This window comes from Manacus candei, unplaced genomic scaffold (genome assembly GCF_025592945.1).
Source record: "Manacus candei isolate 608988 ecotype Guabito, Panama unplaced genomic scaffold, ASM2559294v1 h1tg000013l, whole genome shotgun sequence".
Lineage (NCBI taxonomy): Eukaryota > Metazoa > Chordata > Aves > Passeriformes > Pipridae > Manacus > Manacus candei.
In genome coordinates, this window is record NW_026138061.1 from 4152220 (window position 1) to 4174921 (window position 22702).

The window sequence follows — 22702 nt, forward strand, 5'->3', positions numbered from 1 at the left end:
GATTGTCATTGGAATCAAATCAAAGAGACCTTGCCAATTCTATAGCTAGCAAGGCTCTCTAATGACAGTTTGTCATCAGTAACATTTTGGAAAAGAGAAGGAAGTTTCCTGTTTGGAGACTAGATCAGACACTGACTATTTGTGATTAAAGGTAAGACATTCATTTGAAACCGACTGTAATAGATACAGCTTGTCATGTTTTTTCCCTCTCCCTCTTCAGCACTGACTTGGTGCTGACTTGGCACTGACTCCATCACTGAAGGACTTGGTGACCAGTCTTAATCAGATGCCTCAGCTAAAGCCCCACATCAGTCCATTTGCAAGCTGGACCTTCAGCAGGACTCATTTGAAAGAAGTCATTGTCTTTTCTTCACTTAGGGGTGCAGTGAAGCCATCACATCTCAGTCTTGTCAATCTTTTAAGACTAAGCATAAAGGTGAACGATAAAGCAGGATGCTGTTGAGGCTTTTGGCTGATCCTGCTGAGTAAGAAGTGCTGGCAGTGGAGCATTACCAGGCTCAGGCTGCCTGTGGGCTCCTTTGCTCTGAAGGGATGAGACCTGTAGGAAGGTAGAGAAAGGTAGAGAAGAACAGGGAGATGTGGTCGCCTGAGGGCACAGAAGCTTCTTTCCACGAAGGAGATGGGGGAGGGAAGTTTTGATTCATCTTTCTCCCATATGCCTTCAATTCCCTTTTTTTCCCTCTCTGTTTCTAGTTCCATGGGGAAAACGTTGCTATTAAAGAGAAGCTCCAGGGATCTAAAATATACGTAGGGATTCTTTGGAGGAAATCTTGGCTCTAGTGAAGTCAACAGGAGTTTTGAAATCAATTTCAATGGCACCTGAATTTTACCTTGCTGTAATACTGTCCTAAAATGTTTCCAGGACCGTACAAAACACTGCCTGCTCAATGTTGACTTTCTGTCACAGCCATACAGAGCCTGGTACCCTCCTGTGAAATTCACCATTGTTTTGTGATAAATCACATCCTTCTCTCAAGGGGTAACAACAAATACATACCCCTTAATCATCCTGAGAATGGATCAACAGTTTCATGCATCACTGGGCACCATGGCCAGATCTTTGTAGTTTCAGAGGGAAACTGCTGGAAATCAAATATTACTGCAGAGGTTGTTTGTTTGAGGGACAATTGGAATATTCCAATGATCCAGATTTAGTTATTTTTGGTCCCCCTTTCCATAGGGAGTTGGCAACCTATTTAAATCCAGGGGATCATGACTAGTTATTCAAGTTTTACTCTGCTGGATTTGTGCTGTGTATATTTTGGAAACACTGTCTGCTCTGAGCAGCAGATAGCATGATGCCACAGCCCACATCAGTGAAAAGTTCTTGTGATTATTATTTTTTCCCTCTTCTATTTTCAGTGAAGGCTGTGCTCCATTCTCCCTCTTTCTGTATTGTACTGACAATGTGGAATGCTTTAAAAATGTCATTAAGGAATGTGTTACCCAGTGGTATCTACACTGTGTTTCACTCTCTGTGGTCTTTCCAACAGCAGTGAAGCGCTAAATGTACAATATCATCCTGATGATTGAAAAAGCACAAGCATTTTCTTTCTGGTAAGTGTAACTCTGGGGCTATTGACAACAGGCTTCTAATGTCATGTGCAGAGCTCATGCTTCCTTAAATGCATAGCAATCTTGATGCAATTGGCCTGATTTTCCAAGGTACTTGAACATCTGAGAATCCCAAGTTGATAGTCTTCAACTTCTCAGCAGATGAGACCAGGCATTGTATATTGAAAAGTTAGGTCCAAAGAATCAAACCCAATTTTGTGAAGTCCAGTGACTTTATCCTTTCCTCATCCCCACTTTTGCTTTTCCATTCCTAGGAGGATTCAAACTGATTTCTTCACTTGCACCCTACCTTTCAAAAGCACTTCTGGAACCTTTATTTCGCCATCCCTGAAGGGGCCTGGAATCAGGGAGTGTATCAGCAGCAAGGGGTGACTCAGCAGTGAGAAGCAGTTTTCAGCCAAACCTGCCTCCCACGGCAGTGAGCAGGGAGTGATCAGTGTATGTGTGCAAACACGTTGCTCAGCGTGATGAAATGGCAGCCGGTCCTCGCGCAACATCTTCCTCCACTGCCAGTCTCTCACGTATGCCCACGTAGCACCATCCTCTCAGCAGCCAGGCACCCAGAGAGGATCTTCCCTTCCACTCCTTTCCTAGCTAGCAATAAAAGATCCCTCACCTCTTTCCCATCTCACATCTTGCCTGGCTCTGGCCGATGCCTCCCTGCAGACCTCAGCTACTGTAGGGGAGAGCAGCACCTTGGGAAGCCCCTGGAAGAAAATGGGACTGTAGACTTTTATACATTTTATATTTTATATGAAGATGATGTGATGATGGGAGGTTTCCCTCTGCACTTTTTTACCCCCAAACCCTTCCTCAAGCTGGTTTGGCTGTGTCCTTTGGGACAAGATCACAGTGGGACTGGCTATGCAGGAGCAGGATGCTCAGAGACATTCCCACCTCTACTGTGGACTCACTGCATGAGTCTGTAAGGGCAGGTATCTTCTCTGTTCTCTATATTTAAAGGCTAAAGCAACTGTGACCTACTGAGAGTAAAATAACTTAAGAGCGTGGTTAGTGTCTTATTAACATTGCCAGAAAAGGAAGAGAAAAAATAAGCTGGAAAAAAACCTCTTTTGCTTGCTTTATCCCACTGCCATCTAATTCCTGTAACCTCTACCTGTCTCCCTGGCCCTTTGTATATCACTTAGCACAAGCAATACACTTGGTTGTCCCACTGAGAGACAGAATCTGGTGCAATACACAGGGAATCCTGTAGGCAGCTGATAGTTAAGAGCAAATTTCAGTAGAAATACTGGTGAAATACAGAGAAGGTGGATGATGAACCAAAGGCCAGCACAGAGTGGTTCCTGCAGACATCATTACACCTACTTTGGTGTCTTCAGCAAGAGTCAGACTGGGCGTGGAGTCTGGGACATTCTGTAGACCTCAGTCTTCTACTGTTGTTAGCAGTGGTGGAGGAGGATGGTTTTAAGGTCCCTTTCAGGCAGTTTTTGGCCAGAAAAATGTATGCATCCAAGATGTTACAGATGATTAGAATTATTTTTGCTAGCACAGTTTATTATAAAATGTCTTTGGTGATACGGCTGCTCAGTTCTTTGTTCTGCGAGTTACAACATGAAAATAAACCAATTTCTGCAAATACAAATAGAGAAAGGCCAGTTAGTCTCTACTAAATTCCCAATGAGTAGCACCTAAACTGTGGCCTCGAGAAGCTGCAAAGTTTTTGTCAAATAGGGGTAAAATGGTCTAAAGCCTAAAGACTGGCCTCCACTGGTGAGATGCTGGATGCTTTAGTACTCTGCTGTGGTTGTTCCAGATGCTGGATTGCTCCAAGCAGGTGATGTCCTCAGTTCAGTACCTGGAGTCTGTACAAGATGAGTAGAGCATTTCCAGCTTCTTGTGGCAGGAAGAAATCCTTAATTCAGCAGTTCCACTTCCCTGATTTCCATCACAGCTACTTGCTTCTCACATGCCACTGCTGCTTGGCCATACTGGCCCATTATTGCAAAGATGGCAACTGGTGGTGTAACATTTTCTGCTGTGAGAAACACAGTCCCTTGCCACTTGCATAAAGAAATTCCTACAGCATAAGTCTACATGTTTTTCCTCTGTGTACATAACCAAAACTATTTTTAGCTATGGTATGGGTCTTTCATAGTTATCTCTGCTTATTTTCAAAGACCTTAACATTTGGCATGTGTCGTATTAGTCCCACTGATTTTGTGTTGCTTTTCATCCCTATTCCCTTCATTCCTTACCTTCCCCCTCAGTGGATCCCAGCCCATGGTCTCCTTCCCAACAGGCACAGGCTGGTTTCAGCATGTCTGCCCCACTCAGATTTAGCTTAGACCCTTCCCCCAACCCAAAATTAATAAACTCTTCTCACAATACTCAGTCACAGTGCTGGTGGCTTATTTCCAGCTCTTAAACTTACAAACCTATTCATAGCTCAAAAGGCTTGAAAAGAGATCATTAAGGGAATAGATTTGTGAATGTAGAACAAAGATCTGATTCTGGGATTTTCTGTAGGCAATTACTTAGTGTAAATAACAATGTTTGACACCTGCTTTCCTCTCCCATTGAAATCTCAAAGCAGTTACATATATGAATCCTTAGCCCGAGTGCTGCAGAGAGAGGAGCTGCCCTTGAGGGTCTTAGACTGACACCATGTTCCTATCTACTAATATTACTTTTCTTTTAAATTCACTGACTTGCTCTTACTCTGTCTATGTCATGCTCCTCCTCACCTCAGAGGCTGAAGCAGGAGTGAATTAGACCTTCAAAGATTCAAATTATATCAAAAATATAGCACTGCAGTCCTAAATGGTGACATTCAATGGAGACCCTGAGCTCCTCACCGTATTCTAAGCCATTAAGCATTATCATTCATCTGTAAAATATAGCACAGTTACACACTGATGCAGAGAGATTCTTTTTTTCCCTATTTCTTCATTTCCCTTCACTACTAATTTAATATGAATATCATTCACATGGTGAGTGTGGGGCTCAGGAGCTCTATCCTAGTCCTGCTTTATAGTGACAACCCAAATACCTTTTTTGTGCAAATTATGTTTTCCTGTTTTTCTTTGGTTCTGAAGAAAAATTGCAAACTTGCAGTTAGTGTTTGAAAACCAGTGCTAAGTTGAAAAGTTCATGCATTCCTCGTGGGAATGCGCTTCAGAATTTCTCTTCTGGATTATGTCTCCACACAGAGAAATCAGGACTCAAGTTAACAGTCTCAAACCCCAAACAGGACTCAAGCTGAGTAGGGAGCCATGTGAGTTTATCATAACTTTTTTATCCTCAAATGTGTATTTTTTTCTATTTCCCTGTCCCCCTTCAGGTCTAAGTGTCACTTTGCTGCTGGTCACAAAAGCTCGGCTCTGTTGTGCGCCGGTTAACTCTTCCGTTCCATTGAGTCAGGCCAGTGTTACAAGGATGATCATGTTGACTTAACCAAGCAAAGCCATCCACCTGCACCTAATACAGCCCAAAGCTGCTGAAAGCACAGCATATTCCTTTCTATTGACTCTTTACTGTGAGCCTTGGCAAAGGTTTCAAAGTCCATTCAGTTTTCCCTGGGCCATCATCAACGTGCGACCAGAGGCCTCATTCCGAAGATTCCTGGCCATGCTCAAGCAGTGCTGTACATTCAGAACTCCTCTATTACACAGATTTTTACATAGATCCCTTGTACCCAGAGGTGTGCCTAAGAGACACACCTCAATGACATTTCCACTAGAAAATAAGGCAAAAATCAGCTCTATTTATGAGGACATTTATAAGGGCATTTTAATCCAAGTCAAAATATTAGGCTTTGGCAATGAGAATTCAAGTGTGTGTTGTTGTTTCTAGGTACCTTCTGGGTGAAGGAGGTAACATAGTGATAAAATGGAGGCACAAGGAATGAGGTAAACGTTGGGGAGAAAATCTGGAATCACAATTCTTTAGGGCACCATGAGGTATGACTTGAGGGCGAGACCAGAATTTTCTCTGTAGACACCAAGTTCATGTCTAAACATTGTCAGTTTCCACAGAGGTTTTCTTCCACTCATATGCAAAGCTTGACCTGGTTGGTCTTCTCACAGCTCATGTAATGAGGTGAATTAAAAACCCTCTTATCCTTATACTCTTTCAGTCTATTTGTGCAGGGCACAGTCACTTTGAAAATACATGGGACTTGACAGAAAGACTTCACTGAGATTCTTTAATATTCTTCCTTGTTGTGTTCACTGGGCTGTGTTTATATGCCTTTATTCTTTAATATTCTTCCTTGTTGTGTTCACTGGGCTGTGTTTATATGCCTTTGTCCACAGCATGTGCACCATCACTTTTTTTTCACCTGAAATATGCCTTCACTTAGACTGAGAATTCAGAGGTTTGTGATATCCTTCTGTGTCTCATCCTCCATCCTTGGCTCAGCTACATCTCCTTTACACCTTAACAGAGACTCATTGGAGTAGAGACCTGTTGGCTCTGTGGAGGTGCCAGATGCTCTAGGGCATAAAAAAATTGTGGCCCAGAACGGGGCCAAGTTGCTGATGAACAGCAGTGGCAAGTCCCAGATCGCTGATGTCTGTCGGGCCTGTTGGTGACTCCCCTGGATACACCTGTGCTAATGAACTGGTGCCACTGCCCACCCTTGGGTCCTGGGGCCAGCTGGCATTGTCTGGCCATTTCCCTACTTTTAGCTTCACTTCCAAAACAAGTTTTCAAACTTCCTACTGTTAGTACTACCTGGTCCAGGTTAACTCCTGAACCTTTGCTTAGGAGAGTGCTGCTTACTCTGGGCCATAATCATGGCCAAGACCACTCCAACGACTTCACAGTGTTCATGTTCCAGTGTTTGAGCCTGCTTTCTGGTACTCTTCATGCCAAACAAATGCTGACTTGCTTTGTGGTTTAGCAATATCTTATTTACAAACATGAAGAATTTTTTTCCCTGCTTGCTTGGTGGTAATTTCTTTTGATGCCCTCATTGTCTCCCAGTTTTCAGTGCACATGTCCCTTGGCAGATCTGCAGCGACACTATGTGCATGTCTACACTACAGTTAAAAAGTGGCAGCAGTATTGTAGAGATACAACAGAAATCTCTGGTTTAAAGGAATCATAAACCATAGCTCAGCACTTCCCTTACTGATTTGCAGCAAGGTAAACCAATCCCTGCTGAATCCCAGGCTGCACATCCAGCTGGTCTTTCTGCAAGATAGACACATCCTATGCCCCAGGCTTCCAGGGTTTGAAGAGCCTGGAAGATCCGGTCCTAAATAGCTCACTAAAGGTCATGAGGAAAATCTGAACAGGATGTGGAAATAGGTCTTCCAATACACAACCCAGCACAACAGCCCCTGGGGCACATTTTTCTCAAATTTAGTAGGTGATGGACCTCATGAGGTGATGGCCTCATGAGATCCCACCTGTAGTACTGCGTCCAGCTCTGGGTCTCCCAACACAAGAAAGACATGGAGCAAGTTCAGAGGAGAGTCACAAAGATGATCGGGGGCTGGAGCACCTCTCCTATGAAGAAAGGCTGGGAGAGTTGGGGTTGTTCATCCTGGAGAAGAGAAGGCTCTGGGGAGACTTTAGATCACCTTTCAGTACCTAAAGGGAGCCTATAAGAAAGCTGAAGAGGGACTTTTTACAAGAGCAGGTAGTGATAGGACAAGGGAAAATTACTTCAAACTGCAGGAGGGGAGATTTAGATTGGATGTCAGGAAAAAATTCTTTACTGTGAGGGTGGTTAGGAATTGAAACAGATTGCCCAGAGTTGTGGATGTCCCACCCCTAGAAGTGTTCAAGGCCATGTTGGATGGGATCCTGAGCAACCTGGTCTAGTGGAAGGTGTCCCTGCCCATGGCAGGAGGGCTTAGAACTGGATGATCTTTAAGGTCCCTTCCAAACCATTCTATGATTCTATTATTATGTCCCTTAAATATTCTTCCCTCCGTAAACGTACGTGGGAGCAACCTTAGTTTGTATAGGCCAAGGTCATAGCTCCAGAAGCAGTCGGAAAGCAAATCCCAGGGGAAAAGAAGGATCTCCATTGGGTAGAGGGATGCTAATTCTATGGTCCACAGGTCTTAACTGTATGTGTGTTCATATGCTACAACTCAAAGGTGAGTAAAACAACTTGCATGACAATGATATATGTAGGAAGGCTGAAAACATATAATCCCTGTAAAACAGAAAGGGTGAACAAAACACAGAGAAGTAGAAGAAAATGGAGATTTGTCTGCTCAAAGTAGGACCTTGTTAAGGAGAGGTTGATAGGGAAAAGGAGGCACCAGGCAGGAGTAGAGAGAGAGAGCTGGGAGGGCAGCATAGGAAGAGCAATGGAAAAGAGCAAGGAAGGCCAGCTATGCACCGTGTTGTCTGCAGAGAGCTGCTACAGAAGGAAGTCCAGCTAACCTTTGCCAACTCTACTCTGGCAGATAGGTACTCCATGTGAAGATGAGACGTAGCACACGTGGCTCCAGACACAAGAGCATCCTCTGCACCATCTGTAGGGGGACTCTCCAGCATCCACAGGGAACAGACACACTCAAGAGCAAATCAGGTCTCATTAGGGACAGCTCTGGTGAGTCCTGGAGCAGATCCTGGCAGGTGCTTATCACATTCAGGATGTGGTGGTTCAATATGCATGTATTAACACTGGGGAAAAATTAGGGTAAGGTTAGAGTAAGGCAATCACTTTCTTAGTAATATTGAGTTCACACATCTCCCCACTTACTAAAGCAGCAATATTTTAAAACAACCTTTTTATTTTCCACCATGCTTGGATCCTGAGGTCTTATTTCTGCTGTCACATCCAGTCTGCTGGGAGAGGCAGGTTCTGTATCATAGTCTGTGGTATGATTTTCTGTTTGTTCTTTTGAATGACTTTGCCCAAAGGGGTGATAATAAAAAAATGTGAAAGCTGGTGTCAAAATAATTTCTTTGAGCCTGGAATACACACTTTTTTCATTATTCTTGACATTCTCTTTTATTTGTCTTTTTTCTCCTCTCCACTTACGTTCAGTATTAAAGCAAAGTAAAACACATAGTACAGATAATTCTGCTTTCAGATTTTTTGGTTAGCATTGGCCCGCTCTCAAGTGGATATGTGGGACTTCTGAACATTGCATATGGTCTTTATATTCCTGTGATTTATGAAGACACATGATTTTCCATTCACAAGTGCACAAGAGCATGGTCATATGACTCCTGCTATTGGGAGTCCTCCTGCTATTTAGCCAGAGCCAACAGCTACAGAAGCATCCCAGAAGCAATTTATTCCAGCAGCAAACTTAAAAATAAAAAGAAATGCTCGATATTGTCATACAGATTATCCAAAACAGATCTTATTGGGTCCTTCCATTCTGCTGGCCAAGTGGGTGATGCTTCCAAGAGAAGGGGAGCTAACCCATTGCTTCATGCTTGTTATTCATTTGGGTGGAAAACTGGGATTTGGAAGGGCTTTAGGAACAGACCCTCCCTCTCTCTGATATTTAGGAGGATGTCAGGGATGTCTGGTGTTTTCTTGGTACATGATGTGGTGAAGAAAGAAAGAGGGCCCTGTTGCTGTAAGGCTGCTTACGTGTCGGGTATTCACTGACCCTGTAACATGGTCTATAAGGAAGTGCCAGTGTTAATGCTCCCACTCCATCTGTGTGGCTCTTGGATGTCCTCAGTGCGTAGGGAGCAGGAGCCAAATGGCAGCTAAGCAAGGTTGGAAAGGATCAAGAACAGATGATGTTGTTCCAGAGATAATCCTCAAATAAGGTTGTTTTAGGCAGAGAACTAGTCTTGTGGTGATACCATATTGACACCCAACCGCTGGCACAGGGGTTTCTCCACCTCTCAGCCCTCTTCAGCTTTTTCCAAATTGTTTCCTCCCTACTTCAAATTTTCTGTTTTAAAGCCAGCTGTGAGGCACCTGGTCTGCTTCTAAACACACTCACAGGTATTTCATACATTTAACAAAAGCAGAGGGCTGATTTTTGAACGAATGCCATCGTTTTGACATTTGCATTTGAGAAATAGCATCTCCAAACCTGTATGTCAGGGATGACATCTCAGGATCAGATGTGGTTTGGCTGGAACCACGGCATTGTTCCTGGGCATGGCTGCTTCTCCCAAAGGCAGAGCAGGGTAAGGATTTGTGCTCTCAGTCTAAATAAAACATAAGCTGACATATTTTCACTCTTTAGTATAGACAGTTCAGCAGCTCTTTAAGCAATATATTAGATGATGTACTGACATGGAGGACACAGTGGTACAGCTCCCACATCAAAGACAATGAAAAAGGTGGGAAAATGACAGATGTGGGGTTCTTCAATCCACCTATGTCTTTAACACCTACAGCTGAAAAATGGTTCAAATGAAAATTATTGTTCAGTCTGGGTTCCTGGTAGACCATAGTGCCACAAAGCTTGTAAAAATGAATTGGATGCCACAGTCAATTGGTCTTAGCTACTGAAGTCACTGGAAAAATAGGATTTGCCTCGCGGCTGAAACAAGGGGTTGGGAATCTGCTGGCATCTGTTAGTCTCCACCACTGATTTGAAATGGTGGCTTGGGGCAAGGCTTTGTTTTCCTTGTTCTCCTGCCTCCACCAGACAGTATTTCCAGCCTTGCAGAAGTGCTGGTGCTGGGAAATCAGCAAGGTGTACTGAGAGCCTGGCACAACATGAACCCTGCTGCAAATTCCAGGGACTGTTCACTGCAAGGACATGGGTTAAGTAAATGTGCTGGTTTTTTTCATTGTGGCTGTTTCTGTCTGTCAGCAGCAGTGGGAACACAGCAGTGAATGCATCATCACTGTTCTCTAATGCAATGGAGGAGCTGGACCACAGGCTGAGCATGGGAGGTTTCTGAAGGTGGGGTGCACAATTGGTTTTTACACGGAGACATACAATATTTTCCTAGCATGGGTGATGCACACAACGTGAACAGTTCAGAGAATTGCTTTGAGCAGACACACTTTGCAAATAATGTTTGTTTTGTTTCGAAATGAATATGAAACGATTGAAAAGCACGAAGGTATTGGCAGTGCCACAATGAGAAAATTATAAATGCACTCACACGTGAGGTGTTGACTGAGTTCACACACCAGGGCACCTCTGAAGCTCAAATTTGTGAAAGAAAAAAGAGAGCTATGTCTTCAGATCCTGCAGTTTTTCAATGGGTTTTGAGTGCCCAGGACCTTTCACCACTTAAAAACACATAACACTTGATATTTGGATTTAATAAAAAAATGGGCATTGATGCACTTTCTTCAGTTTGATTTAGTGGTTCCTGGATTGGGCTGCAGAGTCAAGGAGATGCTGTCACTGAAAGTCAAATGTTGATGTTGGTGGATGCAGGGTGGCTGTGGCCTGTCTGGCTCCCAAACGGTGGGGCTGGCAGGAGTGGCCAGGGATGGATTGCACCAGAGCAAGGGATCAGGCATGCTCCAGAGGAGAATAAATCAGCCACCTGTAATTAGGCTGTCAGGAGGAAGACTGTTTCCCCATTACACAGCGCACCATTTATTTTTTTACAGAGTTTGTGTTGTTTAGGTTCTTTCTCAATGTACAGAATTTCATTATTTTTTTTTTGTTCTCAAATCCAATCCTGTAGTTCACCAGACAATTCCTCCCAGTAGGTACTTCTGATTAATAGAAAGTGCTGTGAGGTCTCTTCAGGACACAAGTATGACTAACTCTGCAGCAAGTATCTCCAGCATAGATCAAGCAATGAGATTCAACCGAAGGACCTAGAAGCAGGTTCTGACCTCCTTTACACCAGCTGGAGTCTCAAGTAACTCCAGGAGCTTCAAAGGCTTTATCTGTCTTGTTTTAGTATAAATAGTCCAAAATCTAAGGTGACCTCCCTGCTGTCAGCAGCAGCAATTGTTTCATATGGGCAAGGGTGGATCCTAGCCCAGCTGGGTTTGGGATGATCTCTGTTTTTTACACCACTCTGGCAAACAAGGTTCAATTTGGAGAACTCTGGCCCACTTTGAGTTGTGCCTTACCATAAGATCAGCTTTTTAAGAATGCAAAATATGAGGTTTTCCTAGGTGGGCTGCCATCTCACCTCTCAGTACGGTGAGTCAGAAATAGGACCTGATCCATCCCTTGCTGGCACACAGGTGGAGGGACCGGTAACTGAGATTATTGGATAGAAATGGCCTGAATTCTGCCCTTCTTCAGCTCTTAACAGAAACAGTGACTTGGATAAAGGAGGAAGAGGAGGAGAGCAACTAGAGGGAAGAGTTAATGAATAAATTTGGGTAATTTCAGTATATAATTTAGGGTTTATTACCGTTATTATATATTTTGGATTGGACACACACTACTCAGATCCTCACTACTGCAGTCTGGAAATATGAGGAGCTATCTTGACAGGTTAGAGAGGGACACAGCTATATTGCTGCATTATTTTTTAGAACAAATGTGACCTTTTTTCTTTCTTGCCAACATCGCCTTCAGGAAGACTTTGGCCATCCCTGGGTTTTACATTACCTGCAGAATGAGTCTCATTTTCCACCCCAAGCCTTACGTGGCAGGATGTGATTGTCAGACACTGCTCTACTTGCTCCATGCACATGCTCTAACAGCACTGACATGTTTATTATGATTAATAAACATTATTATTCATAGCACAGTGGCAGCTAGAGATTCTAATTATGCATTAGAGCCCTGTTACTCTAGGCCTGGTAGAAACTCATAGGAAGAAGCAGTAATTTAAATAGACAAAGAATGTTATTACTGTTTTACAGGTGAGACCCAGAGAGATTTGAGAATTCATCCCATGCCTCACAGGAAGCTTTGCAGAATCAAAAGCTGAACCTATATCCCCCAAGCTCCAACCTCTAATTTTACTGAGACAAAAATGCAGAAGGAAAGCCACTTGCATACAGTCAAGTGCATCACAGGATATACACTCATTCTCTCAGCCCCATAGAGCTGAAGCACTTCGGGGGTTTTTTTGTTTGTTTTGTTTCTGTATTTCCCTTTCCTGATGATTAATTCTTCTTTTCTTTTTTGACTTACAGTTTATGAGTCACTGTTGTACAGAGAAACTTCTCATTCAAAACAAATGGAGCTCAATTTTAATCAGGAAATCAAACAGCATTTCTTTTTCTTTTTATTCTTTCTCTCACTTTTTTTATATCAAAGCAGTACCAGATTGGGCCCTACAAAAAAACCCCCAAGTTCCATGTGGACTAACATTTGATTGCCTTTTACTGCACCCAGTACCAGTTTATTTCCACAGAGGCTAGTGTGGAGCATTTTAACACCTTTCTACTGCTGGATTTCCTCGTCTTGCTGGCAGTGGGTTTAATCTGGTACTGCCCAGGACATTTGGCATGATCATATACAAATACCTCAGTAAGTTCTCTCTGGTTCATTTAAGCATGAAGTGATGTCTTCATGATCTCTGCTGCAAAAACTCGATTGAGATTCAAATCTGTCTTGAAAACTGTTGTTTTCCTGTCCTGTTGTTCCTGAGAAATTTGCTGACCACTGCGACCTGCTGGGGGAGCAGCTCGAGAGCCACCTCTGTATTCTGGCCTATGTCTGACCATGACTGTGCCATCCTGTTTTCCCCCATTTATCCCTGTGTTTGAACTTATATTTTCAGCCTCCTTAGTGCAGGTGGTTTGCTTTCTAACAGAAATTACCTTGCTGTTGTACCTTGTGTGAAGAATGAAATGGGGAAGGGTTATTTTCATATCAGCATTTGCTTTCTTCCTTCTCTTAGCTGCCATGCTTCATTTCATGTTATCCTCAGCCAACCAGGTGCAATTACAACTTGCCAGTCTACACCATGCTATGGGTCCTGTCCCAAATACCTCTAGGCTACAGCCTCTATAAAACCTTTGGCAGACCTGTGGGCCAGATGGGGACATTCAAGCACTCAGCACATAACCTGGGACTGTTCCTGGTGACATTTCCATGGATGGAGAGAAGTCATCTCTTCTTCCTCCAGAGGGGCAGTATCTTTAGGATACCAAATGCAAGTACAGACAATGGCTCGAGATAAAACAATGTGCAGTTATTAATGTTCCCACACAAAAAAGCTTACAGTACTGACTCCCTCTGCAAAGATGACCATTCAGCACACAGAGGTGACTTTCTGGCACTGCTGGTCCCCCAGCCCACATATCACTTGGTGTGGATACCTTTTAGAGGTTATAAATACATGGGTGCCAAGGCACTGCCAATTCGGTCAAGGACATGGACTTGTGGGTCATTTTGTCTCCTGGTGTACTGCAAACCAGAACAGCAAAGTGCTTTCCTCATTATGATGTTAATTTTTACAAGGGAGGTAAAACAAAGCAAACTTTTCCTAAAGGAAAGAGTAGGTGGGAAAAATCTCCAGGCATGCTGCATTTTGAGTAAAAAGAAGGCATCATGAATGGCTGGATTTGAAAGCAAAACCCCAATTTGATTTAGTCTTCTCTCTCCTATTCCCTTTATTTAAGGACAACAGCTGACTGCCTTTCCACTGTATTTCAGAGGATGCCTCAAATGCATATTTCAACACCAGGCATCTGCTCCTTCCCAAACACTGAACAGCCACAGTGCTTCATAACACCGTTTATAGCTGTGAAGTTCAGGGACACTAAGCATCCAACCCAAAAAGACTTCCAGGTGGATATTCAAGTATAGAGGCACTTGAAAATATGTGATGCCTTGAAGACAAGGGACTTTTTGTTTTCTTTGGAGAAACGAGACTGTTTAACTCTTCCTGATCAGTACTGAGCATATCAAACATCCATGGATTTAACCACAGATGCCAAGTAGCATCTGGAGAGTACACTGGCTGTGAAGCAGCATGTTCAATAACATTGTTGAAAGACTTGGAGCCTGCTTGTCTGTCCCTCAAGGACCCACTGGACAAAGAGCTTGACATTCTTCTTGCACCTTCCACCTCTCTTGGGCATGATAGACTCGTCTCCTCCTGAGAGCAAGAGTCGAGGTTCTTGGTGGACCATCCACTGAGTACACACAAGGAAGGGAGCTCTTGTGCCATTTCCCCTCCAGCTTCCTCATGAATATACATTGATAGACTGTAAGGAAAAACTGAGCTTACAAACCCCGGGCTGTTTGATTTACCTTGACAACAGTTGCGTTGCAGTTCCTGTATCTTCGTGGTTTTGCTTTCTCTGTGCTTTGGCATTTTAAACCAGTGGCTGATGTCAAAACAGAGTTGGGCTTTCCCGAATTTTCCACTTTTGATGGCAATCTTGTCAGACTTCTCAAACCACAAAGATGTATGGGTGGTGAGGGAGTTCTCTGAATGGCCAGACACTGCAGGGAGCGGCGCTGACTGTTCATTTATGTGTCACTCTGAGTCACTTGCTGAACCCATTGACAGAGATGGGAAACCACAGTGCTTGTCAAGGTACAATGTTCTGAATGAAACAAAAAAAAAACCCACTTCGGATTCACAGATTTCAAAACCTCTGGGGAGAAAACATTGTTATTTGAAGTGAAAAATTATAAAAAGCAAGCTCCACTGGATCAAGGAGTCTGCTGGAGAGTAAAGCTGAAACATGGTGCCAGATCCCTTAAAACACTAAATGAGGAGTTCACCAATTAGCAATGTATGTGAACAGCTCTCTGACCTGAGTTCAGTTTACGCAGCACACATTATCTGATGGCTTGGAAGTGAGAGGGAAGTTGTTCCCAAGAGGCAGAGGGTCACTGTGATCTAATGTCTGCATTTGCAAAGCCAAGACTTGTTACTCATCCCTTAAGTGCCTATTTTAAATAGTATTATTTTTAAAAGTAGTCACAAGACAGATTTGTAAAGCAATTCCTTGTACAAAACCATCGGTTCCAAGACTAGTACCCAAGTAGCATTTTCACATTGTAAATATAGTCTGTTCATTTCAGATTCTCCCTGTGGTAAATAATGGATTAAGTAATGAAAATCATATTATAATGACAATGACATGAGGCTTTAATGAGACCAGAGCTAGGAAAACTAAGCCAATTTTCTGTTCTCCTCAGAAATCAGGCTAAGGTTTATCATTAACATATCATGATCAGCTTTAATTAGGTAATTAATGACAGTAGCAAGATAATAGCAAGGTGCTTGGCAATGTTATTCTAGCCAGTGTGCAGACACATCACAAAAACCTGACCTTTGTTTAGAAAAGTTTACAGCTCAAGAGAGAAGACTAGAACAGAAAGTCTGCAGCTGCCAACCTTGGGAGCACCCCACCTACAGGGTGATGACAGGGTGGACTCCTCCCTACCCTTTCTGTTGAAGCCGAACCCTACACAAAGAAAGACCAAAGAGGGCTCTCACTGGTAAGGAGCCTCTGACATTCCCACCAGGAAGAGCAAGCCCCAACTTCTGTTCCTCACTCCTGGTGTTATTTATATATTTACTACCATGAAGTGGGATCTGAGAAGCTCCCTGGTGCAAGGATCAGCCAGCACTCCTCATTCCCCACCCTGGAAGAGCCCAAACATGCTACAGAGGCAGGGTCTCTTTTGCTTGCCTTCTCTTGCAGATCCACTCCTTTTTGCACAACAGACCAGCTACAATTAGGGAAGTATAGAGAACATTTCCTTCTCTCACTGACCTCCAGCAAACCTGTGAAGATGCTCATGTAGAAAGGGAAGCAGTGGCTTTGAAATCTCTCAGGCTGAGGGCATGAAACTTATGTCTTGCCATTTCTGGGCAAGTACTTGAACTAGCAGATTTTTATACAAAAAAGAGGGAGTTACCCATTCCAGACATAGTCAGGAAGAAAAGAAATGCTAACTGGTAATCTGTCCCCAAGGGCAGGATTATGGTTATGTGTGAGAGTTCTCTGCAAATCCCTAGCCTGGATGATTGCCCTTGCCACGTCCTGACTGTGTGCCCAGGGGACACCAAGGTGTGCAGCAACCTTCCACTCTCCTCTACTCTCTGGCTTTTGCAGGAAGAAGACATGGATGTATGACTTTGAAGTCATTACCCACCCCAGCCAGGTCCTGGTTTGGCTGTATGGAGGACTATAAGGTGAACTGTGGTTCATCAGTGTTCTGCACTGCTAGATGTCCCAAGGTACAAGCTGACACCTAATCTGGGCTTTCAAATGAATACCTAAGTCAGAGAGAAAGGTGGCATTTCCAGGGTTGACTCCTTTTTCACATTTCAGTCTGTCTGAGCAATGTCCTCTCAGCACCTCGATGCTGTGGGCCCCATTCTGGGGTGCCAGTCTCCTCGTTGTGGCAGTGCCGTAGGTGCCTTAGCCCTTGTCGTGCTGAGGGCCATCTGGCTGCCATTCTGTAGCCTGCCTTTCACTTGCACATTTGTACCTTTTCTCCTAAGCTGCCATAAGAGTGTTTTCCAGCTCTTCTGGGACAGCTGTTTTCCTCTGTTGTCAGTTGTTCTCGCGTTGTTCTCATGCTGTTATTCTTATGGCCTTGATCCTGCAAATTTGATACTGTTGTTAAGGTGTGTTCCCAAGGAGAGCAACCGCCACTGGGGTGAGAATCATGCCCACCCTTTATATTCCTGTTGGTGGTAGCTGTCAGTGACTGGACCCAAAAATACACAGATTAACAACCAGCAGGCATGCAACACCCACTCTGGTCCAAGTGTTCTCCCAACAGCATTGCAACCGGGAATAAAGCACAAATTCCCCCAAAACAGTTCCTGATAAAAACTGTTTGGTTATTGTAGGACATTGTAATGTGGGGACCCTCCTACATGGAAAAGACACCCAAGCAGGGGGCCTCATTACTTGTTTTCCCAGCTGGCTGCTCAGAAAATTTTTCTTTTTCTTTATCTCTCTCTCTACTTCAACACTTGTGCCTTGCTGTCACTGATAGGCTGATAACAGCAAGGGCTGTTTGATAAGATGACTGCAAATGGCTCTTAACTCAGGATGTGGTTATGACTGTATCTGAGAAAACTCATACATCCAGGCACTTGTCTTCACAGTTCATCATTCTTTCAACCAGCTGATTGAGAAATGTACTGAGCTCTTCCAAGAAAAGAACTCATGAGATGTTCAGCTCAACTTAAGATCAAGCCTTTAAAAGAATTTATTATAAAAAAGACCATCAGCATCACCAGTTCTACAGTGATGGCCTGTGTTAAGATTTCATGATGTTACAGAAGTGAGGATCTGCTTCTTTGATGCAAACAATGATGTCAGTTCATGACTGATGAATTTTTTTTAATCGCCTTTATCTTTAGATCCACCCAGTATTAAGATTTGGAAAGGGACTGTACCTATATGTTTGCATGCAAAAGATGATGCTCTGCATGGAGTAACTGATTATATTAGCAGTTTCAATTCTGACTGAAGAGTTCCTTGGTCCTGCCAAAACTTAGGAGTCAATCCAGCTAAGAAAGATATGATTTGGTTTTATCTTTTCCAACTGCTGTAGGAGATTGACTTCAGCCAGAGTCCAAACCAGGACAAACTGAGACAAAGCACTGGGAACACACAGATAGAGAAGGCTCAAACTGAGAGAGCCCAACTTCCCAGCATCCTGGACAGCAGCCATGAGAGGTTTATTACTGTGATGATACATGAGATAGAAGGAAAGATGACTAACAAGCCTTTTGCTTGAAGTTGTGGCTGAGTGTCTCATAACCAGAAACACTCAACTGCCTTTAGGCAAAACCTTCCATCAGTCCCAAAGAGCAGACTGTTCACTGAGTGAGTAAACTGAAGCCGGGACACAGAGATTTCCCAAATCACTTGCCACTGCTGATTTCCACCCCTGGTGCTCTGAGCTCTAGCACACAGCTCGCAGTGCCCTGGCTCCAGATCAGTGTTGGCTCGACGATGTTTAACATAACTCACACATTACACATTGTCTAGGGTTCGGCTGTCATGGCTATAAACAGCAAAATAAGTCAAGATAAGAGATTACCCAGATTACTGGCAGCAGTAGAAGCCATAGAGGAACATTGGCAAGGCTGCTTTTGCTATCTGGAAGAAAGCTGAGTAGAGAGGAAAACAAGGCTCTGCTCGTAGTGGGGGCACACTCCTTGGCATCCTGCTAGGAGAGCAGGATACAGGCTGCCCTCACCCAGGATTTATGACCAGCCACCCTGTCAGCTCAGTAAGGCTCTGTACCACATTAGGGCATCTCCCCAAGCACAACATTTGCCGATGGCATGGCCCTGCTAAAGGTTCAGACATGCAATGGAGTCACTAAAGCCTAAGAAGGCTCCACATAGCACTGGGGACCTTCTGCTCCATCATATGCTTACCCTGAGCTGGAGGCAAAAGGGTTATACACCAACACCCTCCACAGCTCCTATTTGCAACAGGCCAACCCTCGTTAGAAAGGGGTCAGGGTCATTTCAGAATGGGAGCCCATGGGTGCCCAGAGCAGTAGTGGGTGTCCATGACAGCTGAGCTGTTCATGGATGCACTCTCACTTCTTTGAGAATAGCAAGAAGAGCACATTCATCCAACCCTCTTTCACTGAGGCTTAACATAATGTGTTTCACCCCTCAGCTGCCGAAGGCAAAGTGTGTGAATCAGTCAGATATTGCAGCACAGTTGACATGTAGGAACTCAGCCATGTGTCTCAGCCCTCTGGGCTAACTATTGTCACAGTGTCCTTCCTCCTGCATTTATCTCGGCCTGTTTATGACCCTGTGTGTTTGGGTCACATCAGATTTATTTTGTGCCTTCCCTTGGCAGGGGACAGGTTCCCACTTCATTTTTGCCATGCATTTTTCCCTTTTCTGAGCTGCTGTGGTTTAGACTCTTTTCCTTCCATGCATGGGGGTAATTTGCTGAGCTTCAGAAATATTTTTTATGGTTTCACTGAAACACCCCATTTCTGAGCCTTTCTATTAATATTCAGACATGTTCCTCTATTGCTCACCATGCAAGTAATAAAGCTCTTTCCATAGGAAAGCAAACAAACAGCTTAGCACTAAAATCTGTTTAAAACAGATAAAGTTTAAAGCCTTACATAAAAAGTGGGTCTGATTTTTGCAGTCCTCATTGTACTCAGCGGAGCATTTTGTCATTATAACTTTGGACTACAGCAAAAGAACCTTGCAATAAAAGGCTGCCATAAATTGACCTTTTGTTGCAAATTCTGCCATTCAAGCATAAAGTAGCAAGAAAGGCTACATAAGCTGTGTTAAAAGTAGGTCACTGTACATCCACTGTTACCACGGCTGGTCCTGGCTGCTAACCGGGTCTCTTGGTTGGAGCAGCGATAATGCACACAGGCGAGATGGTGAACTCATCACACCACTTCATACAGCATAGAAAGGCCCAGTGGTGTTGGGGGGGTGGTTGAAAGACTTGTTCCTGGGTAGGGCAGGACTCCTGTGGGCCATCTATAGAGCTGCTTTCTGAAAAATGGGGAATCCTGGTAGCAGAGAGCCTGGTGGTTGGTACTGCCACCCCTGGTACTGCAGAAGTGACACCGGGAGCTGGTGGGAAGCTCTACTGGTAATACTACAGCTCTAGATGCAGCAACAAAACTGCAGGTCTGCACTGCCTGGCCTAGCCAAGCCTCTCTCTCTCCCCACTGTGCTCACATCCAGAGGTGGGACAATGCGACCTGCGTGAATCTCCCTGCCATGGTGGTGGTCTTTTCCTCTAGCCCAGGGCATCTTTCCTTTCCCCAGCAAAGTCTGTTATGCTCTGGCACGTACCAGGTGTAGGGAAACAGAAGGGGATGAAGAAATGACTGCTCTGGGGGTCTCATCTCTTCCAGTCTCATTGGTTTAGTCTCCACCATCACATAAGGTCATCCAGACCACCGTAATATTAGCTCACTGTAAGCTATAGAGCAGAGAAAAAAAGACTTTTACCTCTTCCACAACTGTCTGAACTGTCATTGATTCTTCACTGTTGGTCCTCTGAAACGTTCAAGTGGTCTCAGTCTCTGCAGCTCCAGGAAAGTCCAAGTTAAAACAACAGCTGTGGCTTAACTCACCCTGTCCCCTTCCAGGGCTACATACTCTGCATGATGCCTGTTAGAGGATCCCTGGGATTTTCCAGCATTGTCAACATCACTAAAGAGAAAGTTGAATCCAAGACTCCAAGAGTCAACAGGTCCTTTCTCTATTAACTCCTCTGGGTTGGCTACAGACATTACCTCAGAAAACCACCATACTCCAGGAAAATGCATAAGTGCACAGAGCTCTAAAATTCACTCTGAATTTGAGTGAACAAAGCTCAGGGTCAAATGTTTCCTTGACTCAGACCCTAACCAGCATACTACAGATGGTAGGAACCGAGTGAGTCGTAGTGACTCTTCAAGAGAACAATTATAACATCCGTATTTCCCCTGACTATCCAAACCTGTCTGACTCAGCTGCACTAACTGGTCCAAAACAAGACTGTGTTCAAGATCCAAGCTTGTCCTGGAGATTGACAGCAGACCCTGGCAGGTGATGGAGAGCAAGAGCACTTCCCCAGAACAATTCTACCTTGTCCTCAGCTCAAGGATTTCCTGTTAAATCTTTTACTCAGCATCAGGAAGGAGACTTCATTTACTATCCTTGACATACAATGACATGATAGACTGAAGAGAAATTGTTCTCCTTTATATCTCTATTATAGACTTACATAGTGAAATAATACATAGCCTTTGATCTTGTTCTGTGTTCTGTATCATCTTTGCAGCTGATTGAAAAAAACCCAAAATATAAGATGATTTGATTTAAAGAGATTCAAAGTAACAGACTAGCTAGATTTTATGATTTGTACTGAATTGTTTATTGCACAATAAATAACTTACCTGTTTTAATAGACAATCTGTCCACCCATCCTCTTCCATGGGCTGCTGTTCAAAAGGGCTTAAACACCATCAGAGGAGAGAAGAAGCAATGGGAGCAAGATGCTGATGCCTGGTCATCAGAGGAAGAAACAAAATGTGGAATTTGTTTGAGGTTTTTTTAATCGCAACCCTGATAGATATTAAGCAGGAAGGTTCTTCCCAATATTCCTGTGACAGTTCTGAGTGGTCCAAAATTGATGTGTGTTTCCCTATACTGAATAAACACAGCCTAGGCAGAATGGGTGCCCTTTCTGCCACAGAGACAGAACATCACAACTTGTGAGGGTCACTGTAAGGCAAGGAAAACCTGGTCTGACTGGCTTATCTGACATAGAAGGTGTTGCACTTAACGTGCATTTTCGACTAGTTTTGAAGGACCTGCACCAAAATACATTAAATACACTTCTAGATATTATATACTGAAAGGTCTGTGGCCTGTATGGCCCAGAAGATCCAAACCTAAACACAGACTGATTAGAACAATGCTCAGCATATGAGCGCCAAACTTTTTAACTCCCCCTGAAACAGAGCTCACAGAATTTCTGTTATCTTTGTAAGCCAGACTTTCTGAAGAGTTTATGCAGTCAAATTACCTGTGTGTTCACAGATGTATAAATGCACAGGTGTGCCCACTCCACAGAATCACAGAACGGTTGAGCATTTTTGGGACCATCTGGTCCAATCCTCGGTCAAAGCAGGGGCAAATAAAGGAGTTTCCTCAGGGCTGCATCCAGTCAGGTTTCTAATAGTTCCAAGGACGGAGATTCTACAACCTCTCTGGGCAACTTGCTCCAGTGTTTGACCACTGAACTGTAAAAAAGTTATTTCTTTTGTTCACACAGAATTTCCTACATTTCTGTTTATGGCCATTGCCTCTGGTGGTGTCACTGGGCACCACCACCGAGAAGGGTCTGGCCCATCTTCCTTACTCTCCTCTCCCCTCCAGTCAGATTTTATAAACACTGATAAGGTCCTCTTCAGCCTTCTCTTCTCCAGGCTGAATAAGCCCAACTCTCAGCCTCTGCTTATACGGCCCTGAATCACCTTTGTGGCCTTTTGCACGACTCAGTGCAGCAGGTCCATGTCTCTCATGTGCTGGGGAGCCCAGCACTGGGCACAGCACTCCAGATGTGTCTCACCAGGGCTGAGCAGAGGGGCAGGATCACCTCTCCTGACCTGCTGGCAACGCATGATGCATGATGCATGACGCAGACCGGGAGGTTGGTGGCCACCTTTGCCACAAGGACACATTGTGGCTCATGTGTCACTGCTCCCAGTTCTTTATCATCTGCAAACATGCTGAGGGTGCATTTGGCCCCATCCTCCAGGTCACTAATGAAGAGATTAAACAGTACTGGCCCAGTATCAACCCCTGGGGGACCTCAGTGGTAACTGGC

At 44.0% G+C, this 22702-nt stretch overlaps 1 long non-coding RNA gene across 3 annotated transcripts; it reads right to left on the reverse strand.

Annotated features, from left to right (window-relative positions):
* Positions 1-4: 4 nt before the first annotated feature.
* On the reverse strand, positions 5-22469 carry LOC127467061 (uncharacterized). Of its 3 annotated transcripts, none has more exons than XR_007902951.1 (6): positions 22350-22469; positions 21267-21375; positions 16848-16961; positions 14646-14944; positions 7966-8208; positions 5-559 (listed from the first exon to the last, which is right to left on the reverse strand). It is a non-coding gene; the product is annotated as an uncharacterized LOC127467061 (long non-coding RNA). The 3 variants fall into 3 exon arrangements; XR_007902950.1 differs by having other exon boundaries at positions 21899-22412; XR_007902952.1 differs by lacking the exon at positions 16848-16961 and adding an exon at positions 21095-21151 and having other exon boundaries at positions 21899-22412.
* Positions 22470-22702: the final 233 nt, after the last annotated feature.